This window comes from Camelus ferus, chromosome 8 (assembly GCF_009834535.1).
Source record: "Camelus ferus isolate YT-003-E chromosome 8, BCGSAC_Cfer_1.0, whole genome shotgun sequence".
Taxonomy (NCBI): domain Eukaryota; kingdom Metazoa; phylum Chordata; class Mammalia; order Artiodactyla; family Camelidae; genus Camelus; species Camelus ferus.
Window position 1 is genome coordinate 69042816 of NC_045703.1, and position 27434 is coordinate 69070249.

At 38.3% G+C, this 27434-nt stretch overlaps 1 protein-coding gene across 7 annotated transcripts in view; it reads right to left on the bottom strand.

Annotated features, from left to right (window-relative positions):
• The window catches only part of PRKN (parkin RBR E3 ubiquitin protein ligase), a 1163789-nt gene that overhangs the window by 892663 nt on the left and 243692 nt on the right, over positions 1-27434 (bottom strand). The window lies entirely within an intron of this gene.

The following is a 27434-nucleotide window of genomic DNA, read 5'->3' on the forward strand; positions in this document are numbered from 1 at the left end:
CATTCATTCATTCCTCCAGCAAGCACTGAGTCTGGGCCATTCCGTGCCAGACTTTCTTTCAGTGGTGGAGACGCAGCAGGGAGTGTGACTGACAAGCCCCTGTGAAGTGTTCAGTCCAGCGGGAGAGATGGAGTCAACCACACAAGAAAATTATTTTATATGTTATTCTCTGTACAGCAGAGAATTTAGGTAGAACTGTGTGATCAACAGTGACTAGGTTGCCTTGTTCTAGAATTAAGATGTTCTCTGAGCTGGCCCTGGGGAACACAGCAGTGGTAAGGTGGGTTTAGTGTGATGGGAGCAAAGGAGTGCGGTGCAGGCAGTGACTCTGAGGGGCCCCAGCTAAACCCAGGCTCCTGGATGAGGCATCTGGGAAGCTGTCAGACATCATGCCTCTCCATTCCCTGCTGTTCAAGGTCAGGTTCTCAAGACACCAGGACCGGCAGAGGCCCCAAAGTTATTGTTCATTTCCTTCGTGAGTGACGATTATGAATCCCCAGTTATGACTCTATGATGACGGAAAAGGCTAGAGGGCCCAGTAAGAAAATGAAAGATAAATGCTACACTTCTTCTTCTTCACACACAGCAAGGTTTAGGGCAGCTGCTCTGAGCCTGCCCCGCAAAACTTTGACTGACAGTCCAAAGATGACTCCTGAGCAAAAGGTCCCCTTACAACCACATAAACTAGATATTAATATTCAACATTTACACGTTAAGAGACAGACTTCAAAGGTAAGTAACTAATCTGACGTTATCCTGCTAATAAGCGGTGAGGCGGGAATTCACACACAGACCTGCCTGATTCCAAAGCTTTCCTTGCTCCTCAACACAGAAGCAAACAACTTAATTTCCTGTACTTCATGCACAGTCCTTTGTGCCAGGCTAGCCGTCCCAGGCACGGCTTCAGCACAGCGCTTCTCTGTACTGGAATTCGGCCTGTTTTGGCCTTAATTCTCCAGTATCCTGAGAGCCTCCCACTCACATCCTGCCACATCCCTGTGGCAGCTGCTTAAAGCAGGTGAAGAGGCAGAGCGTCTCCCAGGATGACGATGGTCAGAGAGGAGCCATCATTCCCCTTCTTGGCCAGTGTTGCCAAAGTTCTGATGAAAGAATCAAAGGATTCTGAGGCCCCGAACTGTTAGCCGATGCTGCTTTTCGGGGTGAGTTCCCTCCGCAAGGGTCCCTTCCTGGGCCAGTTTCAGGAGAGAAGTGCAGTCCGCCCGTGGGTGTGAGACTGGATTTGCGCCGGGTGCAGCCAGAGCAGCAACATTAGACACTAGCCGGGAACTGCTGTCTGAAAGAGACACCAGCGCTCCAAGGAAATGCTGACTGTGCGGCTTCCTTCCTCCAAAATGTGCTGGCAGTGTTGTGTAAGCAAGGACGACGCAAGTAGCTTTCTTTTCTTTCCTTTTCCCTTTTTGTTTGTTATATGGCATTCTAATTCAACGTAGGCCCAAGGTAAGACTGCACTTAACTGTTTTCCTTAGCCTTGTGTTTGGGCACTGCTGACGCCTTGCGGGAAGAACAATAATGTCATTAACCTAATAGTGTTGGGTTAATTTGAGAGCTGGGTATTAGGAAGCAGGTCTAATCTCTCAAATGCATTTCCCATACATACTAGAAACTTCTTTAATCTCGTGAGATCCTATATAATCTGTGAGAAAGAGTCCAATTCTGACTCTAAAATCTTGTTAGTCTCTTGGCTTTGATAACTGAATTAAAAAAAATTAGATGTCACTTCAAATAGTGAAAAAATAGCAAAAATCTGTCTGCACCTGAATTTCTTAAATCTCATTTATATTCGTCCTCTTAAATGCTCTGACCCTTTTGATGGAGATGTCAAAGGCATGATTCCACTGCTAGCGTACATTAACTATCAGATTAGCATTATCTCATTACGCATGAAAATAATTCTTCAGAGTAAAAAGTAATTCTGTTTTTATGATAGAGACAGTATACAAGCATACAGTACAAAGTATTCAGTTCTATAAAAATAGAACTTAAACAAGCTCTTTGCAACTCAGTCCATCATTGCCAAAATAGAATTCTGAGGAAAATCTGATCTGTATTTCTATTACCTGTAAAGCTATTTGTATTTAAGAATACACTTCCTTTGTTTGTTTTATATATATATATATATATATATATATATATATATATATATATATATATATATATATACACACACACACACACATACGCATATATATACACATATACATATATATATACACATACACATATATATGTTCATGTATGACTGAACACTATGCTATACACCAGAAACTGACACAACATCGTTAACTGACTATACTTCAATAAGAACACACTTTGAAGAGAGTTAAACATACCAACACAATGATGGGCTTTGAAGGTCAGGATTGTATCTGACCCAGACTTATTGCTGAGTTCTCTCTGACTCTGCAGGTGATCCAGAACACTGAACACTTTTAGGGAAAAGGCTACAACATGCAGCAATTCCATGACTCAGGCTCTAATTGTGTATTTCACATTAATCCTTCTTTCACTCAAGCTGGCTCTAGCATCCAGGAACCTGTTCTAGCAGGATTACGTGCCACACCAAAGGTGAATTAGACAACCCATTGATGCTAGGTGGGGCTAGGACATTCTCAGAAGACAAAAAAGACACTCTGGGCTTCATATTAAATCTATAAATATTAACCCATGAAAAAGATAATGAACTTTTACACACACAGTCTTATTTACTCCTACATAATACTAACAAACTCCAGCCCACTAAACTGGAAATGTTGTAATGTAGAACCTAGGCAATCTTCATGAAATTCTAAGATTAGCAAGGGACATTCAACATGGCATTGGGGTGAGAATAACTTACAGGGTTTTTGTCTAGCAAGTGTATTTTGGGATACACATTTTTCAACTAAAAATTGTTTTATAACACCAGGAACATCATGAAAGTATAATTTTTTTCTGAAAACAGCTAGTAATCAACTTTACTACTACTGAGAAAAATATCCTTTAAAAACGCTTTTAAAGGTATCCTATTAGAAAAGTTTTATATATTGGTAACTCAGATTTAAAAATATTAGTTGCTCACTAAACCATATTTATTTTTCAGATATAATTACATGGTTATTTTGATACTAATACGTATCTAAAGATATATAGAACAAATTTTACTTGGAAGCTTTTTAAAATTTTTCTATATAGTCAATATAGTGTTAATGGCATATTTTTGTACTTATTTGCTACCAAAATCACTATATATTTTCAAAAGTTTCTAATATATTTTTTCCTTTATTGCAGTGACTTGAAACCAAGCTTTAATTTCCTATTATTCCCTATTATTAACAATTTTTTTATGTATTTGAGGAAGAATTCCTTGAAGCATAGTGATGAGAATATACTTGCTCATGGTTTTTTACCCTCATTTTAGGATTATAAACATTAGGTAGTTCATATGAGTAGGTGCAATTCCAAAATGTTCTCTGCTACTTCAGGGAGTTAACCTCAAAGTGAGATAGAGATGTGCTTCCCCTTAGAAAGGTCCTGGCCCAAAATGAACACTTACTTCTCATGAGCTTAGAGTGTGATACAGAAATACATGTCCTCTAAATTATCCTTATCATGGAGTAACTACCAACTCAAACATTTTTAAGGCTAACTGAATGCTCGGTGGAACTGTAACAGATTTGCTTAGTGCTGGTCTAGGGCACTCTATGCAGCTGCAATCTATGTAGCATTAGCCTTTCTTTTTCTTTATAGATGTATCATTTTGGATACTCAAAATAAGCTATCACAATGCCATTGTAGATAAAGGGCTTCCCTGCAGAAATGATGAGATTTGTGATATATCCCAAAACCTTATCTCATGAAGTCTCAGTGAAATATATTCATTTTGCCTTTGCAAAAAGCAACACATTTTGCTTTCATAAAATTAATTTATTGAGAACTCTCCAATGTAGTATAAATTCTATATGCAAGAAATTAAGCCAATCCCTTAATGAACAGAAAAGTAGCCTATAGATGTTACTATGTTTATGATAAACACTTATAAGTGGTTTATCTGTTTAAAGTTTACAAAAAAGCATTTGCATCCCATTTTCCTGAGATTGGACCCCATATGCTGATATGTGGCCCCGTAATATATGAACAAATGTCAGTGGTTGCTTTGTTTATCTGCCCTAATGTCTGTTTGCAGTGGAAAGTTAACAAAGTACCTGAATTTGAGTGCTGAATCTTTGTTTAATAGATGCATTATCTCAATCAGCTCATCTATATAATTTCGTTAATATAGAAACTGTCTTACCGGGAGGCAGCCAACAGTTATTCTGTGACAAGCCTCAAGATGGTCCTCAGTGAAGCCCAGCTCTTGAAAGCTACTCCTTTATATAATCCCCTCTCACACTGAGTTACCGCTGGCCCTGTGTATGAAGCATTTGGCGGCAGTAACAGTGTGTGTGACTTCTGAAGCTAGGTTATATAAAGCAATGCAGCTTCCCTCTTGGCATCTTGGATAACTCACTCTAGGAGAAATCAGACATTGTGTCATGAGGACACTCAAACAGTCCTGTGGAGAGTCCCAGATAGAGAAGAATTGAGGCCCCAGGCCAACTGTCTGTATCGGCTTACCAGCCACACGATTAAACCACACAGGAAGTGAATCTTCCAGCCCCAGTCAGCCTTTAGAAGATCACAGTCCACCAACATCTGTCATTGCATGAGACACTCACATCAAGAACTGCCTAGCAATCCTTCCAAAATTCCTACTGCACAGAAACTGTGAAAGATAACACACATCATTTTAAGCCATAGGTTTGGAACAACTTGCCGCACAGCCATGGTAACTGAAGCAACCTCAAAGTTACCAGGAAGTTTCCCTATATTTGCTCATCTTTGTGCATGGGCTACTGAGGGAAGCCTGTACAGCAGATGCCCACCATCACCTGTGGTTGCTGTGAGGCTGAGCAGCTCAGATTTCAAGGTGCATGTGCTTAGGTGCATACTCCTCACATGCAATCTGTCCAGCCAAGCACACCTATTAGAAAACAATAATTTAAGATCTGAGTTATTAACATTTTCTCAGCATTATCCAGTGTGAAGGCTGTCTTCCTCACTAAACTCTGTATTTTCTTACTCAGGCACTGTGGTGTACCTACCTGCTATAGAGTAAGTGCTCAAAAATGTGGAGCAAATGAATGTTTTATATATTAATATTTAATAGAGACAAAGTTAATCAAATCATTAGCTGAAGCCACATGAGTTTGGGGAAAGGACCTAACTTCAGCCAAGAGTTAATGACGCAAAGTTTTTCTTCATTCTTTCAGGCAGTTCTCAGGCTGTTACTGGGCTATTTTGTTTGGATATGTACTGAACTGGTTGTACAAATTTAGGAAAAGTTTCTCTAGACACATCGTCAGCTAGATGACAAGTGAGAAGGGGATCCAGAATGTTCAGATGTTACTCTGGCCTGTGAACAAGAGGGACGGCCGTCACCACTGCTGCCTTACCCTCCTCTCCCCCGGGGCACACAGAGCTTTGAGCTCACCAGCCCCTTGTGGTGGGCGGGACACATCAGCAGTTCCAGCCAATGAGATGTGAGCGGAAGCCCTGGGCCCTGCTTCCAGGTTAGAGCATGAGACGCCAGCGCCAGGGCCTCCACAGTTCCAACGTCCCTGCCTAGGAGACTGTGGAGGCGTGTCGTGGTGGAGCCTGTGTCAGCCCGGGTCCCTGAGTGACCGCAGCAGGCAGATGCACGTTGGGCTTGTAGCTTGTGTGAGAAGCAACTTTACGGTGTCAAGCCACTGGCAATACTGGAGTATCTGCTACATCAATATTGTTTTCTACCCTGACAGATACAAAAATGCCATCTAAATAATAATCTAAATAATAATAATAATCGCCCATCTCCTCCTCCCCCCAAAATACATACACACCATATACATATATCTACATATGTAACAGATACACACCTATATACAGATATGTATTTATGTGCATACACAAACACACAGACACACGTGAGTAAAAGGCCATCATAATTAGTGTGCTTTTACCTGCCCAGAATTCTTTCTTTGGTAAGAACAACTTCACAGGCTTCTGAGAAACCATGATTCTACTACCTTTAAGCCATGTGGCTCAATCGGGGTAAAGTGACCCTTACACACACACCCAGACACACATACACATACTCCAGGTGTAGGCTTCGTCGAGGGTTGGTCAATCCACATTAGATCCTGATGGTCAGAGTGGTGTTTAACAACCGGTATGCAAACTCAGAGAGTCCCACAGGAGTTATTCCTAAGAAAGAGGCATGCTCCTTCCATTCGGCTCGCTAAGGTGGTAGAATGTAATGAAACTTCTGGTGGTTTTTCTGGCACCATGCAGATGCAGCCTGCTTAACGAAGTAAATTCAAGAAGACTTACTTAATGATTGTTGAATAATTCAGTGAATTTTCTTCATTTAGCAACTGTTCAAAAAGTCAAGAACAAGCAGCAAACTCAGAAAGATCAAGGGACAGACTCAAGGTGTCTGAATGTAGTTGGAACACCTGCAATGAGTCATGTCTGAGGCCAAAGTTAACATGAGTAATTCACAAATATTTGATCCAATAAATTCCCTTTTTCACTTAAGCCAGTGTGAGTTGGATTTCTGCTTCTTGCAATTTAGAGAGCTCTGGCCAATACGTCTTCTGTGTGCGTATAGCTGTGATGGGTATTTTGAGGTGGATGCAAGTGAATAAGCAAAAGGCTGGTAAACATAACATGGTCCTTGCCTATGGGAATTTAAAATTTGATTAAAGAGACAAGCTATCATATAGGAAAATCCAAAGACTTCAATCTGTGACATTTTTCCGCTGCTGCTACGGAAGTCTAGAAAACCTACTCACTTCCTGCTAATATTTAGATCATAAACTCAGCAGTTGACAAGTAAAATTTTTCTCAAATATAAGGAAAACAAATAAAAAAAGAATTCAAAATGAATTAATTTACTATAAAATTTATATTTAATGCCTGATTAAATACTTTAAAAATAAAAAGTCCCAGAATGCTATGTAATACAAATGTGAAAAGCATATAAAAGGCTTCTAGTACAATTTCCCAACATCTGATTTACTGAGTTTTTTTCCTTCAGGTAATTAAAGCTTCATAACATTGACTTCATTTTTCCAAATTCATTCTCTGGTGGTAATTAGTTTTAATGCTTTAAAAACCATACCCACATATATTTTCTATTAGAAGTAAGATGGCATCAAACAGATCTTTTAACTTCATGAAGATGTTTTTTCCTTTGTGTTCAGAGAAATCAATATGCAAATCTGTTTGTGTCCATCCACTAAACCAACCTGGTCTCTGATTATATTAAATAATGAGGTAAATGCCTTTGTTCTGCCTGCTCTAACCGGCCCTTACTTATTTCTTCAGATGTTCTGTTTAGGTGGGCTATTCCCTAGTGGCAATCTTTAAAAAAAGATTAAATAATTCATTGCACAAACTAAAAATAAAGATATAGTTTTTTTATACAAGCAAAATACATTTCTTCACTTGACAACATAAACATGATTACCAGGAGGGAGCATGAAAAATGTGATGATAAAAATTCTCTAAAGGAACTTCTGTGAACAAGAGGGTATAAAAGCACCCTCCAAGAAACCACCCTAAAAGAACCCAGGAGGGAGAGAAACGAAACACGAATGATTTGTTCTCATTTTGTTTGTGAAACTTCAGGACAGTTAAATTTCCAGTCTCCACAGTGAATGTAAAGACCACAAAGCAGTAAGACTCACGAAGGAGCCGTGCAGTGGGAGTTAGAGACATTGCAAGAGATCTTTCCAAAAGTAAGGAAAACATTGGATTCAAAACCAGGAACAAGGCTAAAACAAGAAGTGGCCAGCCTCCCTCTACCTGGTTTGTTTTAGGCAAACAGAGGAGAGATGTGTAAGCTAATAATTACACATAAAGGCCGTAATTGAAAAAAGCAAAACGAGTTTAAATTTTTTTAGGAAGAAAAGAAATAAAAGAAGACTTGAATCTGTGTGTTGAAAAGACACCTTGTAATTAAGGGGAAATGTACCAGAATCCTCAACAACAAAATATATCCTAATAAAATGATTGGTTTCTGGAGCTAAAGGAGCATCTCCGGGGCAGATGAACAGAAAGTTCAAGTCGCTTCTATGGGGACAAGCAGTACTCAGAAAACAATCATAGCCTCAAAAACAAGTATTAATAAAAAATAAGGAATAAAAATCATGTAATCATACCAAGGTGTTACAATACAGAACTATGATTAAATATATGTAAATAATACAAAGCTTTATTTTAAAAAAAGTGGAAGAAAGGAATCTTAAGATAAAGCCAGAATTTACTGAGTTAGAAAATGGGTAAAAACACCAGAAATAGCGAATAAATTAAAAAGGTTCTTTAGTAGGGAATAACCTAAACTGAATAAACTTTAAGCTAACACCATCAAGAAAAAGAAAGAATATGCAAATATATAAAATTAAAATAAGGTCCAGCAATAGATACAAAGAAAACAGAAGTATCATAAGCAACTACTTTGCACAATTCTTTGTATGTAAATTTAATAACTTGAATCAAATGGATAATTTCTTAAGAAAATAAAATACATAAAAACTGAATCAAAACAAAATCTAAACAGACCAGTTTCTATAGAAGCAAGAAGTAATTTTTGGTTTGATACTTAACGTAACTAATTTTAAGCAAACTTTACAGATAATTCCAGAGTATTTCAAACAACAGCGCACATTCCAGTGGGGTACACAAAGTTTTCCCACTATATGCAAGCACAGGTAGTTAAGAAATTAATATCCTTACGTATTCCTTTGAAAAACAGATCTGCCTGAACAGGAGACCACCATTCCCCTCCCCATCCACCTTTTACCCCTTCTCCCTCTTGGTAAAACATAAGGCAGAACTCTCACATGGGAGGACTGCTACTGTAATTCACTACCTCAGGGTGTAAGACCAAAAAAGACAAAACATAGGTGTCCACTCAGCCTCCCTGAATCAAAGCACAGCACATCCGCTATAGGGTTTTGCATCTTAGCCTATTGTATATATAATTCTGTCAATAGGGTGTTAGAAAAGGATTATTTTGGCCAGTGTTGGGATGTTCTGAATTCAGATACCTATGATGATGTCATCCAGTCTCAAGGATTTAAACACCATCTGTACCGTAACTCCCAGCTTTATAGCATTTCCCCCCTTGCTCCTCTGTTCTCTGTGTAACAGTCAGATTTCTCCTTCTCAACACTGCGTGAGATCATGTCAGCAGACGTAAAATCATTTTAATTCCTCACAAGGCCCCACACCGTCTGGCCCCTCTCATTTCTCAGAGCTCATCTGCACCCTCCTTACCCTTTACCTTTGTCTTGTTGTTCCTTCCACTGGACCACTCTTCTCCCCGACAGTCACCTGCCTCACCTCCTCACCTCCGCCAGGCCATTACTCAAACGCCTTATTAACACTGAACCCTCCACTTCCTATTCCCCAGCATGTTCTATTCTTATCTATAGCATATGTAACCACCTGAAATACTACGTATATTTTACAGAATGATCTTGGTTAGTCTCAGTCTCCCCCTTTAAAAGTACGCTCCAGGAGGCCGGAGGTAATGGCTTGTGTTTACAGCTGAATCCTCCAGTGCCTAGAACAGTGCCTGACACGACAGGTGCTCACAAATATGTATGGAATGAACATGGAGTTGTATTCGTGTTGATTGATTACTGTATTTATCCGTATTTACTGATCATTACTGGATTCAGGTTGAAGGGGAGAAAAGAGCAGACTGTGTCGTACCAGAGGGCACAAATGGGTCAAGTCACAAGGCAGGCACAAGCTTGGACGGGATTGGGACGGTGCTGTGGGCAGACAGCAGCATGACAAGGACGTGAGGCTGGGAAATCACTGGGTTTCGCTGGAGGCTGGAGAAATGTCCTCAGGTCAATTGAACAGATGCGCTCCAGACGGCATCTTAAGGCTGCATAGAGCTGAGAGAGAGACATGAAAGAAGAGGATGTAGAAAGAACTGGAAAAAGGTCATGAAGTGTTCTTCTGGGAAGAGCAGGCCTGGCTGCTGCCTGGGTGACAGGCTACCTCTGTGCTCCTCCGTCACCGTATTTTCAATTCTGTGTAATGTTTCACTTCTGTCTCTCCTTCTCTATCCACAAACTCTCAGCCGCCAAGTTTCACCTATTTTTTTTTTCATGGCATCCTACCAAAGTGTCCACTCCAAGATTTTGCTTAGTATTCATCTCAGTCGGCCTTCACTGTCATAGTGAATAGAGATTTTCCGCAATCTGCTGCTTCATTTGTCAGTGGGGAAATACTCTGCTTTTCCTTTTCCTCATTAGCAAAGAACTCAGTGCTTCCTCCCAAGATATATTGTATCTGGAAATTTGCCAAATACCTTGAAGCATGTCCTTTAAGAGTTAATATAATGCATTCACATTTTGAAGTTTGGTAAAAGTTTGGAAACCACACTTAAGATTTTTAAAAAATACCACACACAAAGTAATTAAACATCTTTACAAGTATAGAATCCAGTGTCTGCTTCTCTTTATAAATCTTTATATAACTAAAACAGAAAAAAAAAAAAAAAGCTGGGGACTATATACCTCCATTAATAGTGCAAGAAGTGCTATTTGCTTAAAATTGGATGAGCAAACATGTCATAAAGAATAATGTAATTGTGTCAGAATATGCCCAGGCACAAAGCTCAGTCACCATCCGCCACACGTGTCTCCTCTGGGAGCTTACGGAGGCTTTAAGAGGCAACTCAGGGAAAGGGACAGGCAGATTGCTCTGACACCTGTACTTATCCCAAAAGAGATATTCATTATTATTTTCTAAATATCTCAGACTTCTAGTTGTAATAAGAAATAGAGTTGACTCTTTATCTCAGGTTCCGCACCCATGGATTCAACCAACTGCCAATCAAAAATATTCCATGAAGAATTTTCCAGAAAGTTCCAACCAGAGATTATTTAAAGTATAGGGAAGATGTGTGTAGGTTATATGCAAATACTACACCATTTTATATAAGGGATTTTTGCATCCATGGATTTTGGTATCCATGGAGGTCCTGGAACCAAATCCCCATAGTACTGAGGGACAGCTGAATATTATTCCTGTAATGGTAAATCTCAGAAAAGAGAAATGATTTTCCAAAAATATGTCCTCACCCAGTTAGAGATTCTGTACAGAGATCAGGCATCAGACTTATCAGTGGGTTTTTTTTTTTTAAAGTGCATGCATCCGTCTGACTTTCCATGCATTTAGATAAATAGTAAATATGCATTTGAAGGTCTCTTATGGACAAGGCTCTGATGATTAGAAATGAAAGAACTGGAAGATACTCTATCTGCCCTCGAGGTGGGAAAAGCAGGTGCTGGGTGTTATGGACTGAACCGTGGTGCCCCAAATTCATATGTTAAGGCCCTAACTCCCTATACCTCAGAATGTGACTATGTTTGGAGATAAGGCCTTTAAATAGGGAATTAATTTAAACAAGGCCTTTAGGGTGGGACCTTAATCCAGTCTGACCGGTGCCCAAGTAAGAGGAGGAAGGGACACCAGGGCAGCACGCGCACAGAGGAGAGGCTGTGTAAGGACACCGTGAGAAGGCTGCCGTCTGCAAGCCAAGGAGAGAGGCCTCAGAAGAAACCAAAATCGCCAACACCTTAATCTCAGACTTCCGGCCTTCAGAACTGTTGAGAAAATCCTGTGGTGTTTCATCACGACAGCCCTAGGAAACCACTGCATCAGATGTGCAGATATATGACTACAAAGCAGCAGGCAAAAATATAAGGGATGTGGGAACAACAGGCAAGCAAAGTGACTTTCCCTGGAGGGTCACAGATTCAAGATAATGATTTAAAATCAATTTGTGTAGATAGCATCATTGTTCCTGAAATAGGAATTTTACCCAATTCACCTTTATTAATAATAGCTAACATTTAGTGAGCACTTCCTACATACCAGACATAAACTAAACATTTTACATATATTAACTAATTGAAACTTCACTGCAACTCTCTAGGATTGTTGCTATTATTATTCCAGATGCACAGAGGCAGACACAAAAGCAGAGATGTTAAATGCCTTTGCCAAAGTCAGAGGGCTAGGAGAGAGGGAAGTGAAGTTCAAGCCGTTTGTGTGAGTGAGTCCTTGCTCAGAACCTGGAGCGTCTTGCATTAATGGTGCTTTTGAATTTTCTAGTGAAAGGTTTTCTATAACTTTTATTCCAGAAAAACATACCATTCTACCAGAATCCTCAACAAATACTATGAAGAGTGGTCTCCTAAGAGATGCTGACTATCTAAGCAGAATCTCTTAGCTAACTTTGGCCCTGGAATATTTTTTGTTTCAGTATGTTTCACAATGTAGCAAATCTTCTCTGAATCACAGTTTCTTAATTATTGTATTAATTGTGCCTTTATAAGCACTGTGACTGTACCATATGGCATTAAACTTGCTTGTTGAATAAAAGAAGACAAAAGTTAACAGCCTTACCCCCACCCAGGCACTGTGAACCCTCAATTTGTGTGAAGAGATAAAAGCACCTTATCTGCCATCAGGTCTGGAGAGAAAAACCTCAGCAGTCAAACCTCTACCCCTTCTGCTTTTCTAGCCACAAGAGAGCTCTAAGCCACGGATTTCCACTAGGGGGCTTTTAAAAATACAGATCCCACCCTACTTTTGTGCTTCCCCATCCCAAGTATTTTTATTTAATAGATCTGGGGTGGGTCCCGAAATCTGTTCTTGAAAGCTGCATAATGATTCTCTTTCTCTGCCAAATTCGGAACCATGATAATGTTGACCGAAAGTTGTGTATTTTTCAGATTACTCCAAGCTTTAATTATTTTGTGCTGATAGTTACTAAATCACATGATATGAATTAGGGTTGGAAATGCACCACCCCTTCACATTCCCAAAGTAGCCCAGGCCCCAGAAGTGCTCTCCCTTCCCTCACTCCTTTAAAATCTGTTTATCTGAAACAAAGCGCTAGGTGCTGATGTGGTTAGAGTACAGATGCTCTGACTGAGCTTCCAGGGCTTTATCTGAATTTAAAAAACTCCTAACCTAATCTCCAAATGGGAACATTGTCCAGGGACATTTTCCAGGTATAGGCTTTCTGTTATTCTTGACTTATACCAAGTTATTTTAAGTCCTTTACAAAATACAGAGAGGCTCCATTCATAAAATAGCAAACTTGGCATCCCATATTGTAGAAGTAAATGTAATAAGGTACATTAAATAAGCTTATACTGTTATTATTGCAAATGTCAAGTTCATTACAGCAGATGTTTCAAATGAAAATCACTATCCATTAAAATCAAACAGCTAATATGCCCTGAACTCATCATTTGATACAATACGTCAACTTCAGTGCTCAAGGGAGTCAATCAGAACTATCTTCTATGTAATTGTCATAGGATTGTTATGTAACAAAGAATCAGGTTTCAATTATTATCACCTGTTAATCATGATAATTACTAAAATGTGAATAAGAGTTAATAAGTGACATAGTCAGAGGCTATAAAATATACTAAAAAATACTATAATTTTGTGCATGTTGATGGAGGAATCATTCTAATTTCAGAAATAGATGACATTACTATTTATAAAAAAGATTCACAATTGGAAATAAGGAAAAAAGATGAATACATGACTTGGTAATGTCATGCTAGAGCATAAGCCCAATAAATGTCCTCTGACTCTCTAGGGAAATGTGGCTTTGTTACATTTACTATGTTTTCTATTCATTAGGGCCCAAACACTTAACACCTCTTAAAATCAAGGCTTACAGAAAAAAAAGATAAAATGATTCCTCAAAAGACTAGGAATAGATTTACCATATGACCCAGGAATCCTGCTCCTGGGCATATATCCAGAAGGAACCCTACTTCAGAATGACACCTGCACCCCAGTGTTCATAGCAGCACTATTTACAATAGCCAAGACATGGAAACAGCCTAAATGTCCATCAACAGATGACTGGATAAAGAAGATGTGGTATATTTATACAATGGAATACTACTCAGCCATAAAAATGACAACATAATGCCATTTGCAGCAACATGGATGTTCCTGAGAATGTCGTTCTAAGTGAAGTAAGCCAGAAAGAGAAAGAAAAAATATTATATGAGATCTTTCATATGTGGAATCTAAAAAAAAAAAAAAAAGAACATAAATACAAAACAGAAACAGACTCATAGACATAGAATACAAACTTGTGGTTGCTAAGGTGGGGGGTGGGAAGGGATAGACTGGGAGTTCAAAATTTGTAGATACTGATAGGCATATGCAGAATAGATAAACAAGATTATACTGTGTAGCACAGGGAAATATATACAAATCTTGTGGTAGCTCATAGCAAAAAATAATGTGACAATGAATATATGTATGTTCATGTATAACTGAAAAATTGTACTCTACACTGGAATTTGACACAACATTGTAAAATGAATATAAGTCAATAAAAAAGCTTAAAAAAAAGATAAAATGAGATAATTTATATTTTCATCAGGTTGAAAAGATATCCCAAAGTTTACATGTTTATTACTCTGTAGGGTATTAGCCAGTATGGTATCTAACTTACCAACATTATTTCAGCATTCCTTTTTGATCTCTGACTATATAAAGTTTCTATTTTCATATCCTTTTTTGAACTAGTTTTGTCATCCTGCTTTTTCCCTCATTAATTAGTTATATAATTGATTGATTTTATGAAGATGTATACAGTGTTCCATTAGAAAACTATCTAAAACTAGTCAAGGAAATATGTAAAAAACTAAGAGGACAAAATTACAACTGTTATCAGCAAAAGAAAACATGCAACTCTCCCTGAAAGTATATATATTGAGAAAACAAAGTTTAAGTGAAAATTTAGGTTAAAATGAAATTTTGAAAGAATGTCTATCAAAAGTTGTACCAGTAACATCTTAAAAATATGGATTATTTCAAAGAGGCATCTGCAAAATGTTGCTATTGTACTGAGATGAATTATCAACAATGACATATTATTTATGAAAGCCCGGTCTTTCAGGCATGTTTACAACAAAACAGATAGTTTTCAAATTGGTAAATTACTTCAGGCCTTTAAATAATGCTGTTCTAGCCATAATTTGTAACACTGTCCTGGACTGAAAAAATAAGGAGAAATAAGGTCTAATTGGAGTAATTGATGAGTAAAGAGTCAGACTATGAAGTCCTGCACAGGTTGGTAAATATTCTTCAGAATGGAAAGCTTAATTTTTTTGTAAAGATCCTGTAGATTACTGCTTACACTTGAGTAAGGTATAAATAGTCTGGAAGTATCTGAAGTTCATGTCTCATCTTCACCATTTACGTAGCCATATATTCTTGCTTTAAGCATCTTTCACTTTCTCTTTACTTGATTCTCACTTCCAAGGTGAATTACTACAATCAATTTTCGTTCTCTCTCTCCCACGCCTTGCTCTATCACACCAAATAGGCCTCCTTAAATTTATTTCACAGATAAAGGTAATACTTCGCATTGACAAGTGTAATACACATCACTTTTGAGGTCCACCTTCCATCCCTCCCTTCTGGAACCAGAAGCCCCTTCCCTTTTCAGTGGCACAATCCTATCCCCACCCCATGCTGTCATGGTGGGACTGTCAATAATGGTTGAACCGTATGAAACTGCCAATTTTGTTGGTCAAACAAGGGAGAATACTAGCAAATTCACAAGGTTCAACACATATTACTCTTTTAAGAACACTGACTTAATCCAATCTTTTATTTAAAGTTGTATATTACTAGTTATATATTTCATATTTAAGTCTTTCAAGTCAGAGCATAAAATATTTGGTTCCCTTAAACTACACACATAGGATCAAATTAACAGGTTAACTGGGGTTATCAACATACTGACAGGAAACAGCTCTTAGAGAAGATAATTCAAAGAAGAATTTAAAATCAAACCCACAGCAAGTAAAATCAACTTTTTCCCCAAGTATTCAGTCACAGGGGAGCAAAAGAATCGGTGTGGCATTTGCTTTTTACAGAATATGTGCAACCATGCTGCTTTAAGGGCAGGAAGTAAGATAAGCTGATTTTATTTTCACCAGTGGAAAAGTTTTCAATAGAGAGGCTTTCATTGGCTCAGCATGGCTAACAAAATAACATTACCATTGAAAATAAAATAATAGATTAGCTGCACAATCCAGGTATTTTGTTTTCAGAAAGGACTTCTCTTAACACTTTTCTCTTCAGAGAACCCTGAATGCATGCTTTCTGTGAAAGAAAACCTCCCTGCTGTTTTTTCTGCTCCTGCAGAGACAACTTGCCTGGAATAAAGTCTTTTTCTTTCTTTTTTTTCCAGCGGGAGATCCATCAGTGTGGGGACTGCTTTGGCCCTGGCCACCAGGAAGTTTTTGCCCCATCATCTGGAAGGGGTGCTCGGTACCACTCGCTGGCCAGTTTGGCCCATCTGGAGAGCTGTCAAAGCTGAATTCAGAAACTGACTGAAAAACATGTCTGAAAAAGCTGCAACTGAACTGCAACTCACTATTCAAAAGCGAAGTCCATTCCCTCGGTCTGGCTGTGTTCCCTCATCCCCTCATTTTAGAAGGAGGGAAAGAATGCCCTTTCTAATCTGGCTCCTGATCGAACGCTAGGGCTGTGGCTGTCCCTTTGCTGAGAACTCTCCTTCTGTTTTCCTTTCTCACTGTCGGAAAGCCTGCCTCAGAGGAGTGTACTGTGCATATCAACAAAGAAAACAGAGATGACTGAGACTGAAGGTTTTGTTCCTGTAATTTCAAGGGAACCCTGTGAACCATGCCTCTGGTGGTTCTGTTCCCAAAAGCACTCTTTGCAGACCCAAGCAGGAGGCCTATCCCTAGTGACCTGTTCAGCTGCCTTGGGGCCGGTCTCTGTCCTCCCCTGCAGAGCCGGAAAGACTCACGGGAATCTGTTCTCTGCTCAAATTGGCAGAATTTAGGGCTTATGAGGAGGAGGGCAGGGAACAGAAAAGGGGATGAGAGAAGGAATGATGCTTTGTCTTGGCTCACAGTTGAACTGGACAAAGTTGAAAACAACGATTGTGGCGTATGTCCTTAAATTTGGGGGCAGGGTGGGTTGGATACAGAGTCATAGGAAAATGAAAAGAAGAGAAATAAACATATTTATGTAGCCCTTTGAGGTCTTTCTTATAATGATCTACCTGAAACCACATATTTTAAATTATATGCCTTTATTGTAAGAGAAATATTGTGAAATTTGTTTTTAAAAACAAATCTTTCAGGGATGTTTTAGACGGTAAAAATTAAATGCCAATTGAATATATATATGTGTGTGTATATATATATATATATATATATATATATATATATATATATATATATATATATTTGCTGGGCATTTAAAATGTTTTAAAACATGTATAAATCTTACTTTAAAAGATGCAACAAGGTTAATTAGGAAAACAAAATATCTTAACACAATAGTAAATCTTGAGATGTGTGTGTGGCTCTTATACCAGAATGACTACTAGTTAATCACTAACAAATGTACTTTCCATACAAAAGATGGACTACTTAAATAGAACTGTATAAGAAACAAGGATTTTTTAATTAAGCTTAACATCATGTAACAGATGTTAAGTATTTTTTTTCTCTACCCCAAGGAGGGCTATAATACTGTTTGAGATGACAGTTTTCAACGGTGCAATGCGTGGGATAAATTATAGAAGCTAAAACATAGCATTATTATTTAATAACCCATTTAAAATATCACTATCATTTAAATACCACATACAAGATAAATTGTATAAATTTGGCAATAAGAAATATACAGTCGAGGAGAAAAACATACAACCAAGGCTCAGAATTTTTTACTTTAAATACAGCTAAAATTTAACAGAAAATCCCATGTCACCTTCATTAAGTACAGTTAGTAGAAGAGCAGGGATGACTGTAATCAAGCATGCAAACTGAGCTTACTTCAAGGACCATCCTCTTTTTTCTCCAACCTCCTCAGGCCTACTTCCTCAGTCTCATCCCACCACATTTAAATTACTTGAAAAACACAAAAATCGTTTTCTATATTGGTAGTTTGAATCTGGTAACCCTGACACTCATTTAGACAATGGAATTTCCTTTGCTTTAAATTAAACTGAATGTTTGACTATTGAGAAGATTTTCCTGTGAAGAAAATTATGTTATTCTTTTGTTCGCAGCTGAGATGCATATTTTCACATTTGGAAGGGAACAAGCACAGAAAGAACATTGCCTATGAAATGAGATCTTCATTTGGCTCAAAACAGAATAGTAAGCTGAACCTACTAACAGTAACACCACAGAACTGGCTACCAATGATTAACTGTTATTAAAATCAATATCAGAATATTCGAACAATAAATCGCATGCTAAAAGGCTCAAAGCGAATTTCCAGAGTCGAACTTCCCTGAAGCAAATTGCGGAGCCAGTGCAAAGTCCCTGCTGCAAGGAGTGTTCATCCAGAGCAAGACTCAGTCCAGAGGGCTCTGGGAAATAATGAAGCAATAGTGTTAGAACAGGAAGGGGGGCTGCGGCACTCAGTATGAGACCACAAACCACCACCTTCACTTCCCTGTGAAATAGGAAAATGTATCCTTTCATGATTAACAACAGTCAAAGGAACAAAGTGGGGTAGAAACTGCCTAACTCACTATCCTATTTTCCATAAAATTCCAGTAATAATGAGAAGAGAATCTACCCTCTTGGTCTTGGGTATTTTAAATTAAGACAATTAAAAAGGAGCCTTTCTCATCGCTACAAATGTTCATAATGACATGTTAAGTACAACTGTACTTTCCAGAGGCTAATACCTGATAAAAGAATCCTTTTTCAAAGCTGAATTTCAAATTAAATTTTATTGCCTATATTTCATTTGTGTCCAATAATGAAAAACTTGAGAACCGTAAGCTTATAATTGAGTAACTAACATACTGGACAGGAAATCCAGATATCCATATTTGGAGTATATCTGCACAATGGAATACACAAGCTTGCAGATGTTATGGAACTAAAAAAAGGTCAACTCATTTTGGATTAGAACATTTTTTTTTTTAATCCCTGAAGGGATAAGGGACTGGTGGTTTCTTAATCAGAGTTTAATAAATGTATTGCTGATGATATGTTTTGATGCCTTTACACAGTAAAGTCTGACACCATGGAAACATGGAAAGAATGTCTAGAATATTTCATTTCTTTAGCACAAGTTTCTTAAATACGCAAATTTGGGGATTTTTGAACAAAGAATAGGAAAACTAGTCTGGTCCATAGCTCATGTCCAAATAAATATTTTAACATTCCATTGCTATAAAATTGGCTAAAAAACACTGAAAAACCTCTGTGCGGTTTGTTTATCTGTCATTTCTTAGTCCTTGATATCTAGGAGTCGGAACAAATGAAGAAGCCCCACCAGCTTCAGAGAGCACGACACACAGCTTGCAAGAGTAAATGATTTATGGAGCCCCAGGCGTGAGTTATGAACAGTCTACACATTTGAGCTATCTAGCTTTGGGGGGGAAAGAGACAAATGAGATTCTTGAAAGGTTTGAGAAATACAGAGAGGAAGAAAACAGACCAAAGTTAATAAGCTGTCTCAGATTGTAACTAATTAGACAGCAAGGTACCCCTGACAAAAATGAAACAAAAATACAAAAGCAACAGAAGTTGGCTTATGGAAAACTTTATATTTTGACTTTTGAAAATGTCTACCCAGTTTCTTTTTCCATTTCATTCAAAAGACTATTGCCTAAATCACCATCCTACTGCCTTATTACATTATTTTTGCTTTTTTCCCTGGCTTAAGTTCAAATTTTAGTATTTCCATTCAAGCCACCTTTCCATGGTTTTTAACTAAAGAAGTAGATCTCAGACATTGCATATTGTAATAGTCTCAGTTAGTTCAGAGCTGGAACATAGAGCTTCAAGCCAGGTACGGGGGACAGGCAGAGGCACACGCAGGATGCTGTGCTGGACCCCTCATGTTATGGGATGTGCTGAGCCTGAGATTCAGATACAGGTAGCTGATGGCTTTTGGTAATGGACAGAGCTTATTGCACCATAAGATTAATTTTTTAAACATGACTACTGGTCTCCCATTAAACTAATTTCTGTGATAGGGAAGGACAAGCAGGTTTGAACTGCTGTTAGGAGAAAAGCATTATGGTTATCACAAAAATCAGATTCCTCGGTGAACCTTAGATGTTTTAAAGTAATGCTATCTATGGACTGAGACAGAATGAAACAATCAGAATAGAAAGGGTAAAGATTACATATTTATCTTTAAGAAGAGCATGCTTAAAACATTATCATTAATGTCCATCCATGGATTAGGCTGAATTCAAAAGCAATGAATTTTCCATCACTGGATGTGTTCTATAGAAACATAACTTGTTCCCAAACTTTTGATTTTGCAGACCAGTAAAAATTCTATTACAATATTTAAGAAAATAAGGGATATATTATATATCTTATTCTAAGGAATAGTTTAAAATATTCTTTTATTTCCGAGAAATGACAAGATGCTAGTCAACAACATCTCTTTAAAAATACCAGTATTCTGCTTCCTTCTCCTCATGCTCCTGAAACTGAGGGTGCAGCTGAATGACCAAGGCGAGGACAGCCTTGCCAGCCATTCTGCAGAAGAACAGCCTCAATGTAGCTACCATGTGTGTGCCCACAGGAGAACAGCCCAACGAGGAGAGACTGTTGCATCAGCAGCACTACATTTAAAGTTTAACATAAGGGTAAATTCACTTTAAAAAAATGTACTCAAACAGATGACACAAAAATGCCGGACTAATGTGCAATTAGTATGTACAGGCCATCCAATGTCACAGTGAAACGATGAATTAAATAAAGGCAGATGAAGCTGCCAAATTTTCTAAAGGTAGAGAACAGTTGGTGAAGACTATCCTGAAAGATAATCATGAAAGGCTGTCACTGACACATCTATTTTTATGTCAGAAGCTCCCTACTTTAAGAGTAGCTGTTTAACATCTCGTAATATGTGATTTAATCAGGAGGTTTGAAAACTCCCTCAATTTTAAGTAAAGAGGAGAGGCATCTTTAGAATATAACATTCAGAACATTCTGACTAATCAAAGACCCTCATAAATTACGTTCAAGAACACTGATGATGAACCTCTTTCCATTTGAGAGACTGCGAAACACTGAATCCTGCTGTTCGGCGGCACTGAATTCTAAACGTTAAAAAAAAAAAAAGGGCGGGCTTAAAACGGGGCATGCATTCCCCAGTTCTCCAAAGGCTCCACCACTTTGAAAGATTTTACCTCCATTATCATGCACTTCAAAATACCTGCCTGACACTCGTGGACATTGTGCTAATGACCCTTGGTCTCCACTGATGCCAGTGCTATAACCACGACAGCAAAATTGTTGAGGGTTAGTCAATGTTTGCACATTCTATTCTATTTTCCTCAATTACATTTTCAAAAAACCTCATTTAAGTACTGTACATTTTTCCCATCACATGATTCTTCCAGACTTCTTCCCCACCCACACCCAGAGACATGAAGGATTATCTTAGCAGAGCAGCCCCAGTTCTGAAGGAGCCTGTCCTTTGCTAAGGGGTAGGTAGAAAGGGTGGTTACTTATTTGATCAAGTCTACTCTTCCTGTGCCAAGAAGAAAATTATGCTTCTGGCTGTAGTTGGATGCAATATCCCTAAATTATTTGCTTCATTCTCCCTTTCACATGCCTTAAAAGTAGCAGAGTAAGTGTAGTTTTTTGGAAGCATTTTGATAAATTAAACACTCTGCCAGGCAGTAAGGTTTTTTGTGTGTAGTTTGTGGGCAGTATATCAATCAATTTTGCCAAAATTTTGGTTTCCAGACTTTTTCTTTAGGTAGCTAAAAAGTTCCCTTACTATATTCTCAAAAGTGCTTGACTTTTTCTTTCTGGTCTTATTCATAACAATTTGTTTACTTACTCCGACCAGGTTGAGGATAATACTTAACATTTCTGCAAAGCAGCTCAGGTGCACCTTCTACTTCCAAATGGCAATTTGAGTAAACATTTACTATCCTTAGATTCTGTACAAAGATCGTTGAAAAGTTTTAAAGTACACTTAAATCAATCAACTTAATAATCAATGAAGGAAATTATTTTTTAAGTGAATGGGATCTGAAAATATCCCGTCCAGTTTTAGTTGCTAAACACAAAGCAGCCCTCCAAGTTAAACAGCTGTTTTAAATACACAGCTCTTCCGCTCCACTTTCTTAACAGCTGGAGGAGATTACAGTCCAGAGAGACATGTGCGTAATTTGAATTAAACAGATGCAGGCTGTGAAGAAACTCAAACATCTAGGGTAATAGATGCAAACAATATTACTGAAACTCCAAGGAATTTTTCACTTGTTTTTTCATAATGGTGGTAAATGTTGCCAATCATGTGATACAAACTACCTATTGTAGCAAAAAGCAGTGATTCTTTCCCCTTTTCCCGCTTTTAAAAGTCCAAAAGAAACCATGCCCACTTCTAAATCGAAGCTGCAGCACAGTCATCTCTGCAGGTTTCCATTTCACAAGCTCTTTTCATACAACGTATCGATGGTGCTGGCGTGGGCGCCTTACCCCTATCAGGGTGTTCTCTGACGGACCCACATCCGGGCAAAGCAGGGCAAACCAGTCACTGTCACATGCTGCGAGGGGATACGGAGGAGAAGGAGTAAGAAATGACAAAGAGGTGTAGAGAAATAAATACCTGTTCAGTAGAAAAGGAGCAACTTAAATGCCCTTTATTCCAATTCAAAACGTGTTTGACCCATTTTGATGAGCACAAGCCTGCACTTAAAGACACAAGTTGCTCGGCACGGGGGGCCAGATGGTGCCCTTTGGAATAGAAGTGCTCTCAAGCGGAGCGCGCCGGGAGCCTCAGCACGCCCCGACGGTAACAGCACTTCCACCAGATTACGCCCTTTGCGTTCATGGCTTTTGTTTCCAGTTCTGTTTATGAAAGTGCTTACAGATTTTCCATTTAGAAACCGAGAGTTAAGATTCACACACCACGCAATCCAAGTATGAAAGTGACAGTTACATTTTTATTTGTCATCACCTTACTAGTAGACTTCTCAGTACCCTGTGAACTTTTGTTATTGATATGAAACAAAATAAATATAAATATCAACAGGCATTTGGAAAGCAGGCTGGCAGTTCCTCAGTTAAACATATGTTCCCATAGGTTACCGTAGACCCAGTAATTCTACTCCCTGGTATACTCCCAAGAGAGAGGGAACTATATGCCCATGTGAAAACTCGCACACAAACATTCTAAACAGCGTTATTCACAATAGCCAAAATAAATAATAAAAGATAAAAATAATAGCTAAAATTGATCGAGACTATGTACTGAGAACTAAGAAAACAATTTACATGTATTTGCTCAGTCTTTACAAAACTACAATGAGGCTACATAAATAAACAAATGCACAATAATAATACATTTATTATTCTCATTTTACAGATGAGGAAACTGAGGTGCAGAAAGTTTAAGCAAATTCCTCAGCTGCATAGTCTGTAAATGACAAAGTCAGGAGTTTGGATATGGCAGTCAGGCCCCAGAGCCCAGCTCTTAACTCCAGAAACCAACAAAGATACTCCCTATAATGTCAAAACCTTTGATGGCTCATCCTGGGGGGCAAGGTAAAGGGAGTGTTAATTTTCATTTTCATGTTCTTCGGTGTTCTCAAACTCCTTACGAAAATAACCATTATCTCCATGAGAGAGACAAAGAAGGAGAAGAAGAGGGAGGAAGAGGGAGATGATGATGGAGAGGAAGAGAGAAATTACTTTTAAAAGCTGTTGCTGAAACAGTGAGTACTTTGCACAATAACAAATTACTTATTACCCCACCAATTTTGAAAAATTTTAGGAAATTACAGTACAAAGCTTTCCAGTTAAAATACCATAGTATGAGATGAAAATTTTTGGCATAAATTTAAATCATATTGAATCCTTTATCTTTTATTAAAAAGTTTTGGTGGTGAGAGACTGCCATCTTAGAATGGCTGCAAGTTGGAAAACCTAGATCCATGAGTTGTAAATTGAGCACGCACCTGTCCCCTGGAGACTCACCTGGAGAGCCTGTTAAAAACTCAGGTACCTTCATGCAACTAACAGAGATTCAGGTAAATTTTGGGAGGGCCTCCCATTCTCAACACGTCTCAAAAAACTGCATTTATAACAATCTTCCCCATCTGTATTCAAAGAGATTCTAATAAAGGAAGCCTATGAAATATTTTGAGAAATAATATGGAATCTCTATCATTTTTTAAAGAAAACATCAAAAATACTATATTCAAATTAGTAAAAATTAAAGAGAATAAACCTCTGTACTCTGAGTCATAAAAAGTGTAAGTAAAACTATCACCCACTAAGACACCAGCAGAGAAAAACGGGAATACTTTAATAATGAAAATGGGAATACTTTAACTGTTTAGCACTTTTCTAATGCCAGAAAAATAAAAAATGCTGGTGATAATACAGTTTAAATCTTCTGCGTACGTAATTTTCTTCCCTATATTAAACTTAATAAGCAAAACTGCAAATTTACGCCAAACAACATGACCCAGAGCAACTTAAAACTGAGATCAAACCCACTACGTCAGTCCTTGTGGAAACCAGCGTCCCTCCCCCTCCCATTCCTGTGAGGACATGTCTGCAGGCTAGAGCCCCGCCAGCAGCATTCCTACAACCTAAACTGACGTCCATCGGGAATCTGCCTACTACACCTTCAAGTCATTGCTTAAAACCCTGAGAGGAAGGATACACACTTGGAAAATCACTGTACACAATGCGTAATGGCACACTATGTATTAGGAAGGACAGAAGAAGCATTTGTGTGCCAACCTGGCACCAGGCACTGTGCCACATGCGTTGCAAGCATCGTCATATTGAACCTCACAGCAACCTCGAGGTCAGATACTATTATCCCTGTCTTCTCCAGTAAAGAAACTAAGTTATAGAGACACTAACTAATTTACTTGCCATCCCATGATAGATGATGGAGCTAAGACTCAGTTCCAAAAATGGTCCAAATGGCACACCTGCCAGATAAACGTGCCCGTCCTTCATATTCAACAGAAAAACTAGTGTCACGTAGGTGGTCCATCATTGATAGAAATGCACAGGCCACAGCATGAAACATCGTAATTTAGCACATTTTACGCTGGTGCATATGAAGAGAGAGTCTTATGTTTGGGTCCTTTATGTGGAGATCTGGATGAGACAGGAAAGGTGAAGAATACAGTAGGTTTCTCTGCACATTACAATTCTAGTGGTACTTTTTACAAATAGAAACATCAGAGTCAGAGCAGGCTCTTCTAAGTAAGAGATATCCAAAAATAGGATATTATGAGTCATAAAAAGAAGTGAGACTCATTACAGAAAATACATAACAAGTGAAGTAAAAATCATTATTATTCTAGTCTTTTCCTCATTCTTTGCCTTTTATTATTTCCACAGTACAGTCATTCCTTGGTGTTGGTGGGGCACTGGTTCTGGGCCCTGCCTCCCCACTAGCCACACACACACACCACAACACACAGAAGCTCAAGTCCCTTATATAAATTGGCATAGTATCTGCATACAACGTATGCACAACCTCCCGTACACTTCAGATCATCTCTGGATTACTTTTGATACCAAATTACAATGTAAACCCTATGTAAATAGCTGTTGTGCATGGCAAATTCAAGTCTTTGCTTTTTGGAAGTTTCTGGGATTTTGTTTTTCAAATACTTTCAGCCTGTGGTTGATCGACTCTGCACATGAGGAGCTGCAGGTATGGAGGGCCAACTGTACATCTTAACACTACAAAGAAATGGGCGGTGGAACAGACAGTCTTCCTCTTACATACCCAGAGTAACTGAATACGGGGTTACGTTCCTAAATACCCCAAGTGACTTGACTTCCACCTACTTTCTCAAGTAGGAGCTTACCGATACCTGGCTTTATGTATGTGAATCACTACAGCTAAGTTCTGAGGTAACGGAGAAACAGGGCAGGTCACAGGGGGTGATTAACTGTGGTCATCTGAAAATGACAGGCCAAAGATAGAGCACTGACAGAAAGAGACAGAAATTATGCTGGAAATACATCAATCCAGGAAAAACTGTGATCCAGCCCTCATTCCCTAGCTCCCCCTCCTTCCCTTCTTTCCTTTCCATTCTTTCTTTCTTTTGCAAGATAGCTAGACAAAGTCCTGCTGCTATATGGGTAAGACTTATTTTAACTTAATTGAGTGAGATTTTCTTCATGGCTTTGCCTTCTCACACAACGACAGGCAGTGTGAGGCCACATCTTGGTATATAACTTACTATGAATATGATGCAAATGCCTGGTAACTGCAGCCGAACTACCTGTGGTTACAGTACAGAGTTGCCTCTATTCACAGACGCTAGAGAGGGACCACCAAGTCTAGGAACCTCCTGTTATTAGAAATGTGTGAAGGGTTTGAGATGTTATATTAATCCAGCAAGAGTTATGTGGCACCTAATAGAAGAGACCATTAATTGTACTAAATAATATTTGTTTACTTAGTCAACAAATATTTATCAAGTACTAGATTCAAATCATTATTCTTGGTGTTTGGATGAATTTCTAATAACCAAAAATGATGCTGATGCCATTCTAGAAGCAGATGATTTTGAAATATTTAATAGTTGTGTGATTTTCTTATTTTAAACATAAAATGTAGACTCCCATTTTAGGCAAAATTTAAAACTAGATGAACCACAACCATAACAACAAAACCCTCCTGCTGTAAAACACCAAGAAGCTGTGGATTACATACAACGAATATATTTATAAATGCAAAGCTCATCTATCAAAAAAGTGAAAAAAAAAACCTCCAAAGTGGCAGAACAAAAATTAGCTAAAAGGCCAAGTGTGATCACTACATCTTTTAGAAGGATCAAAGTGCAAAACTCCATAGCATCAAATGCTGGTGACTGTGTAGAGCCAACAGTAACTCTCATTCTTTGTTGATGGGAATACAAAATGGTACAGCCACTTTGGAAGACAGTCTGGACGTTTTTGTTTTTGCTTTTTTATAAAACTAAGCATATTTTTACCATACAATCCAGCAGTCACAGTCTTTGGTATTTACCCAGATGAATTGAAAATCTATGTCCACACAAAAACCTGCACATGGATGTTTATGGAAGCTTTATTTATAATTGCCAAAGCACAGAAGCAACCAAGATGTTCTTCAGTAGGTGAATAAATAAACTGTGTACATCCAGACAATGAAATGTAATTCAGTGCTAAACAGAAATGAGCTATCAATCCATTAAAGACATGGAGGAAACTTAGATACACATTACCAAATCCAAGAAGCCAGTATGAAATGGCTATATACTGCAGGATTCCAGCTACATGATGTTCTGGAAA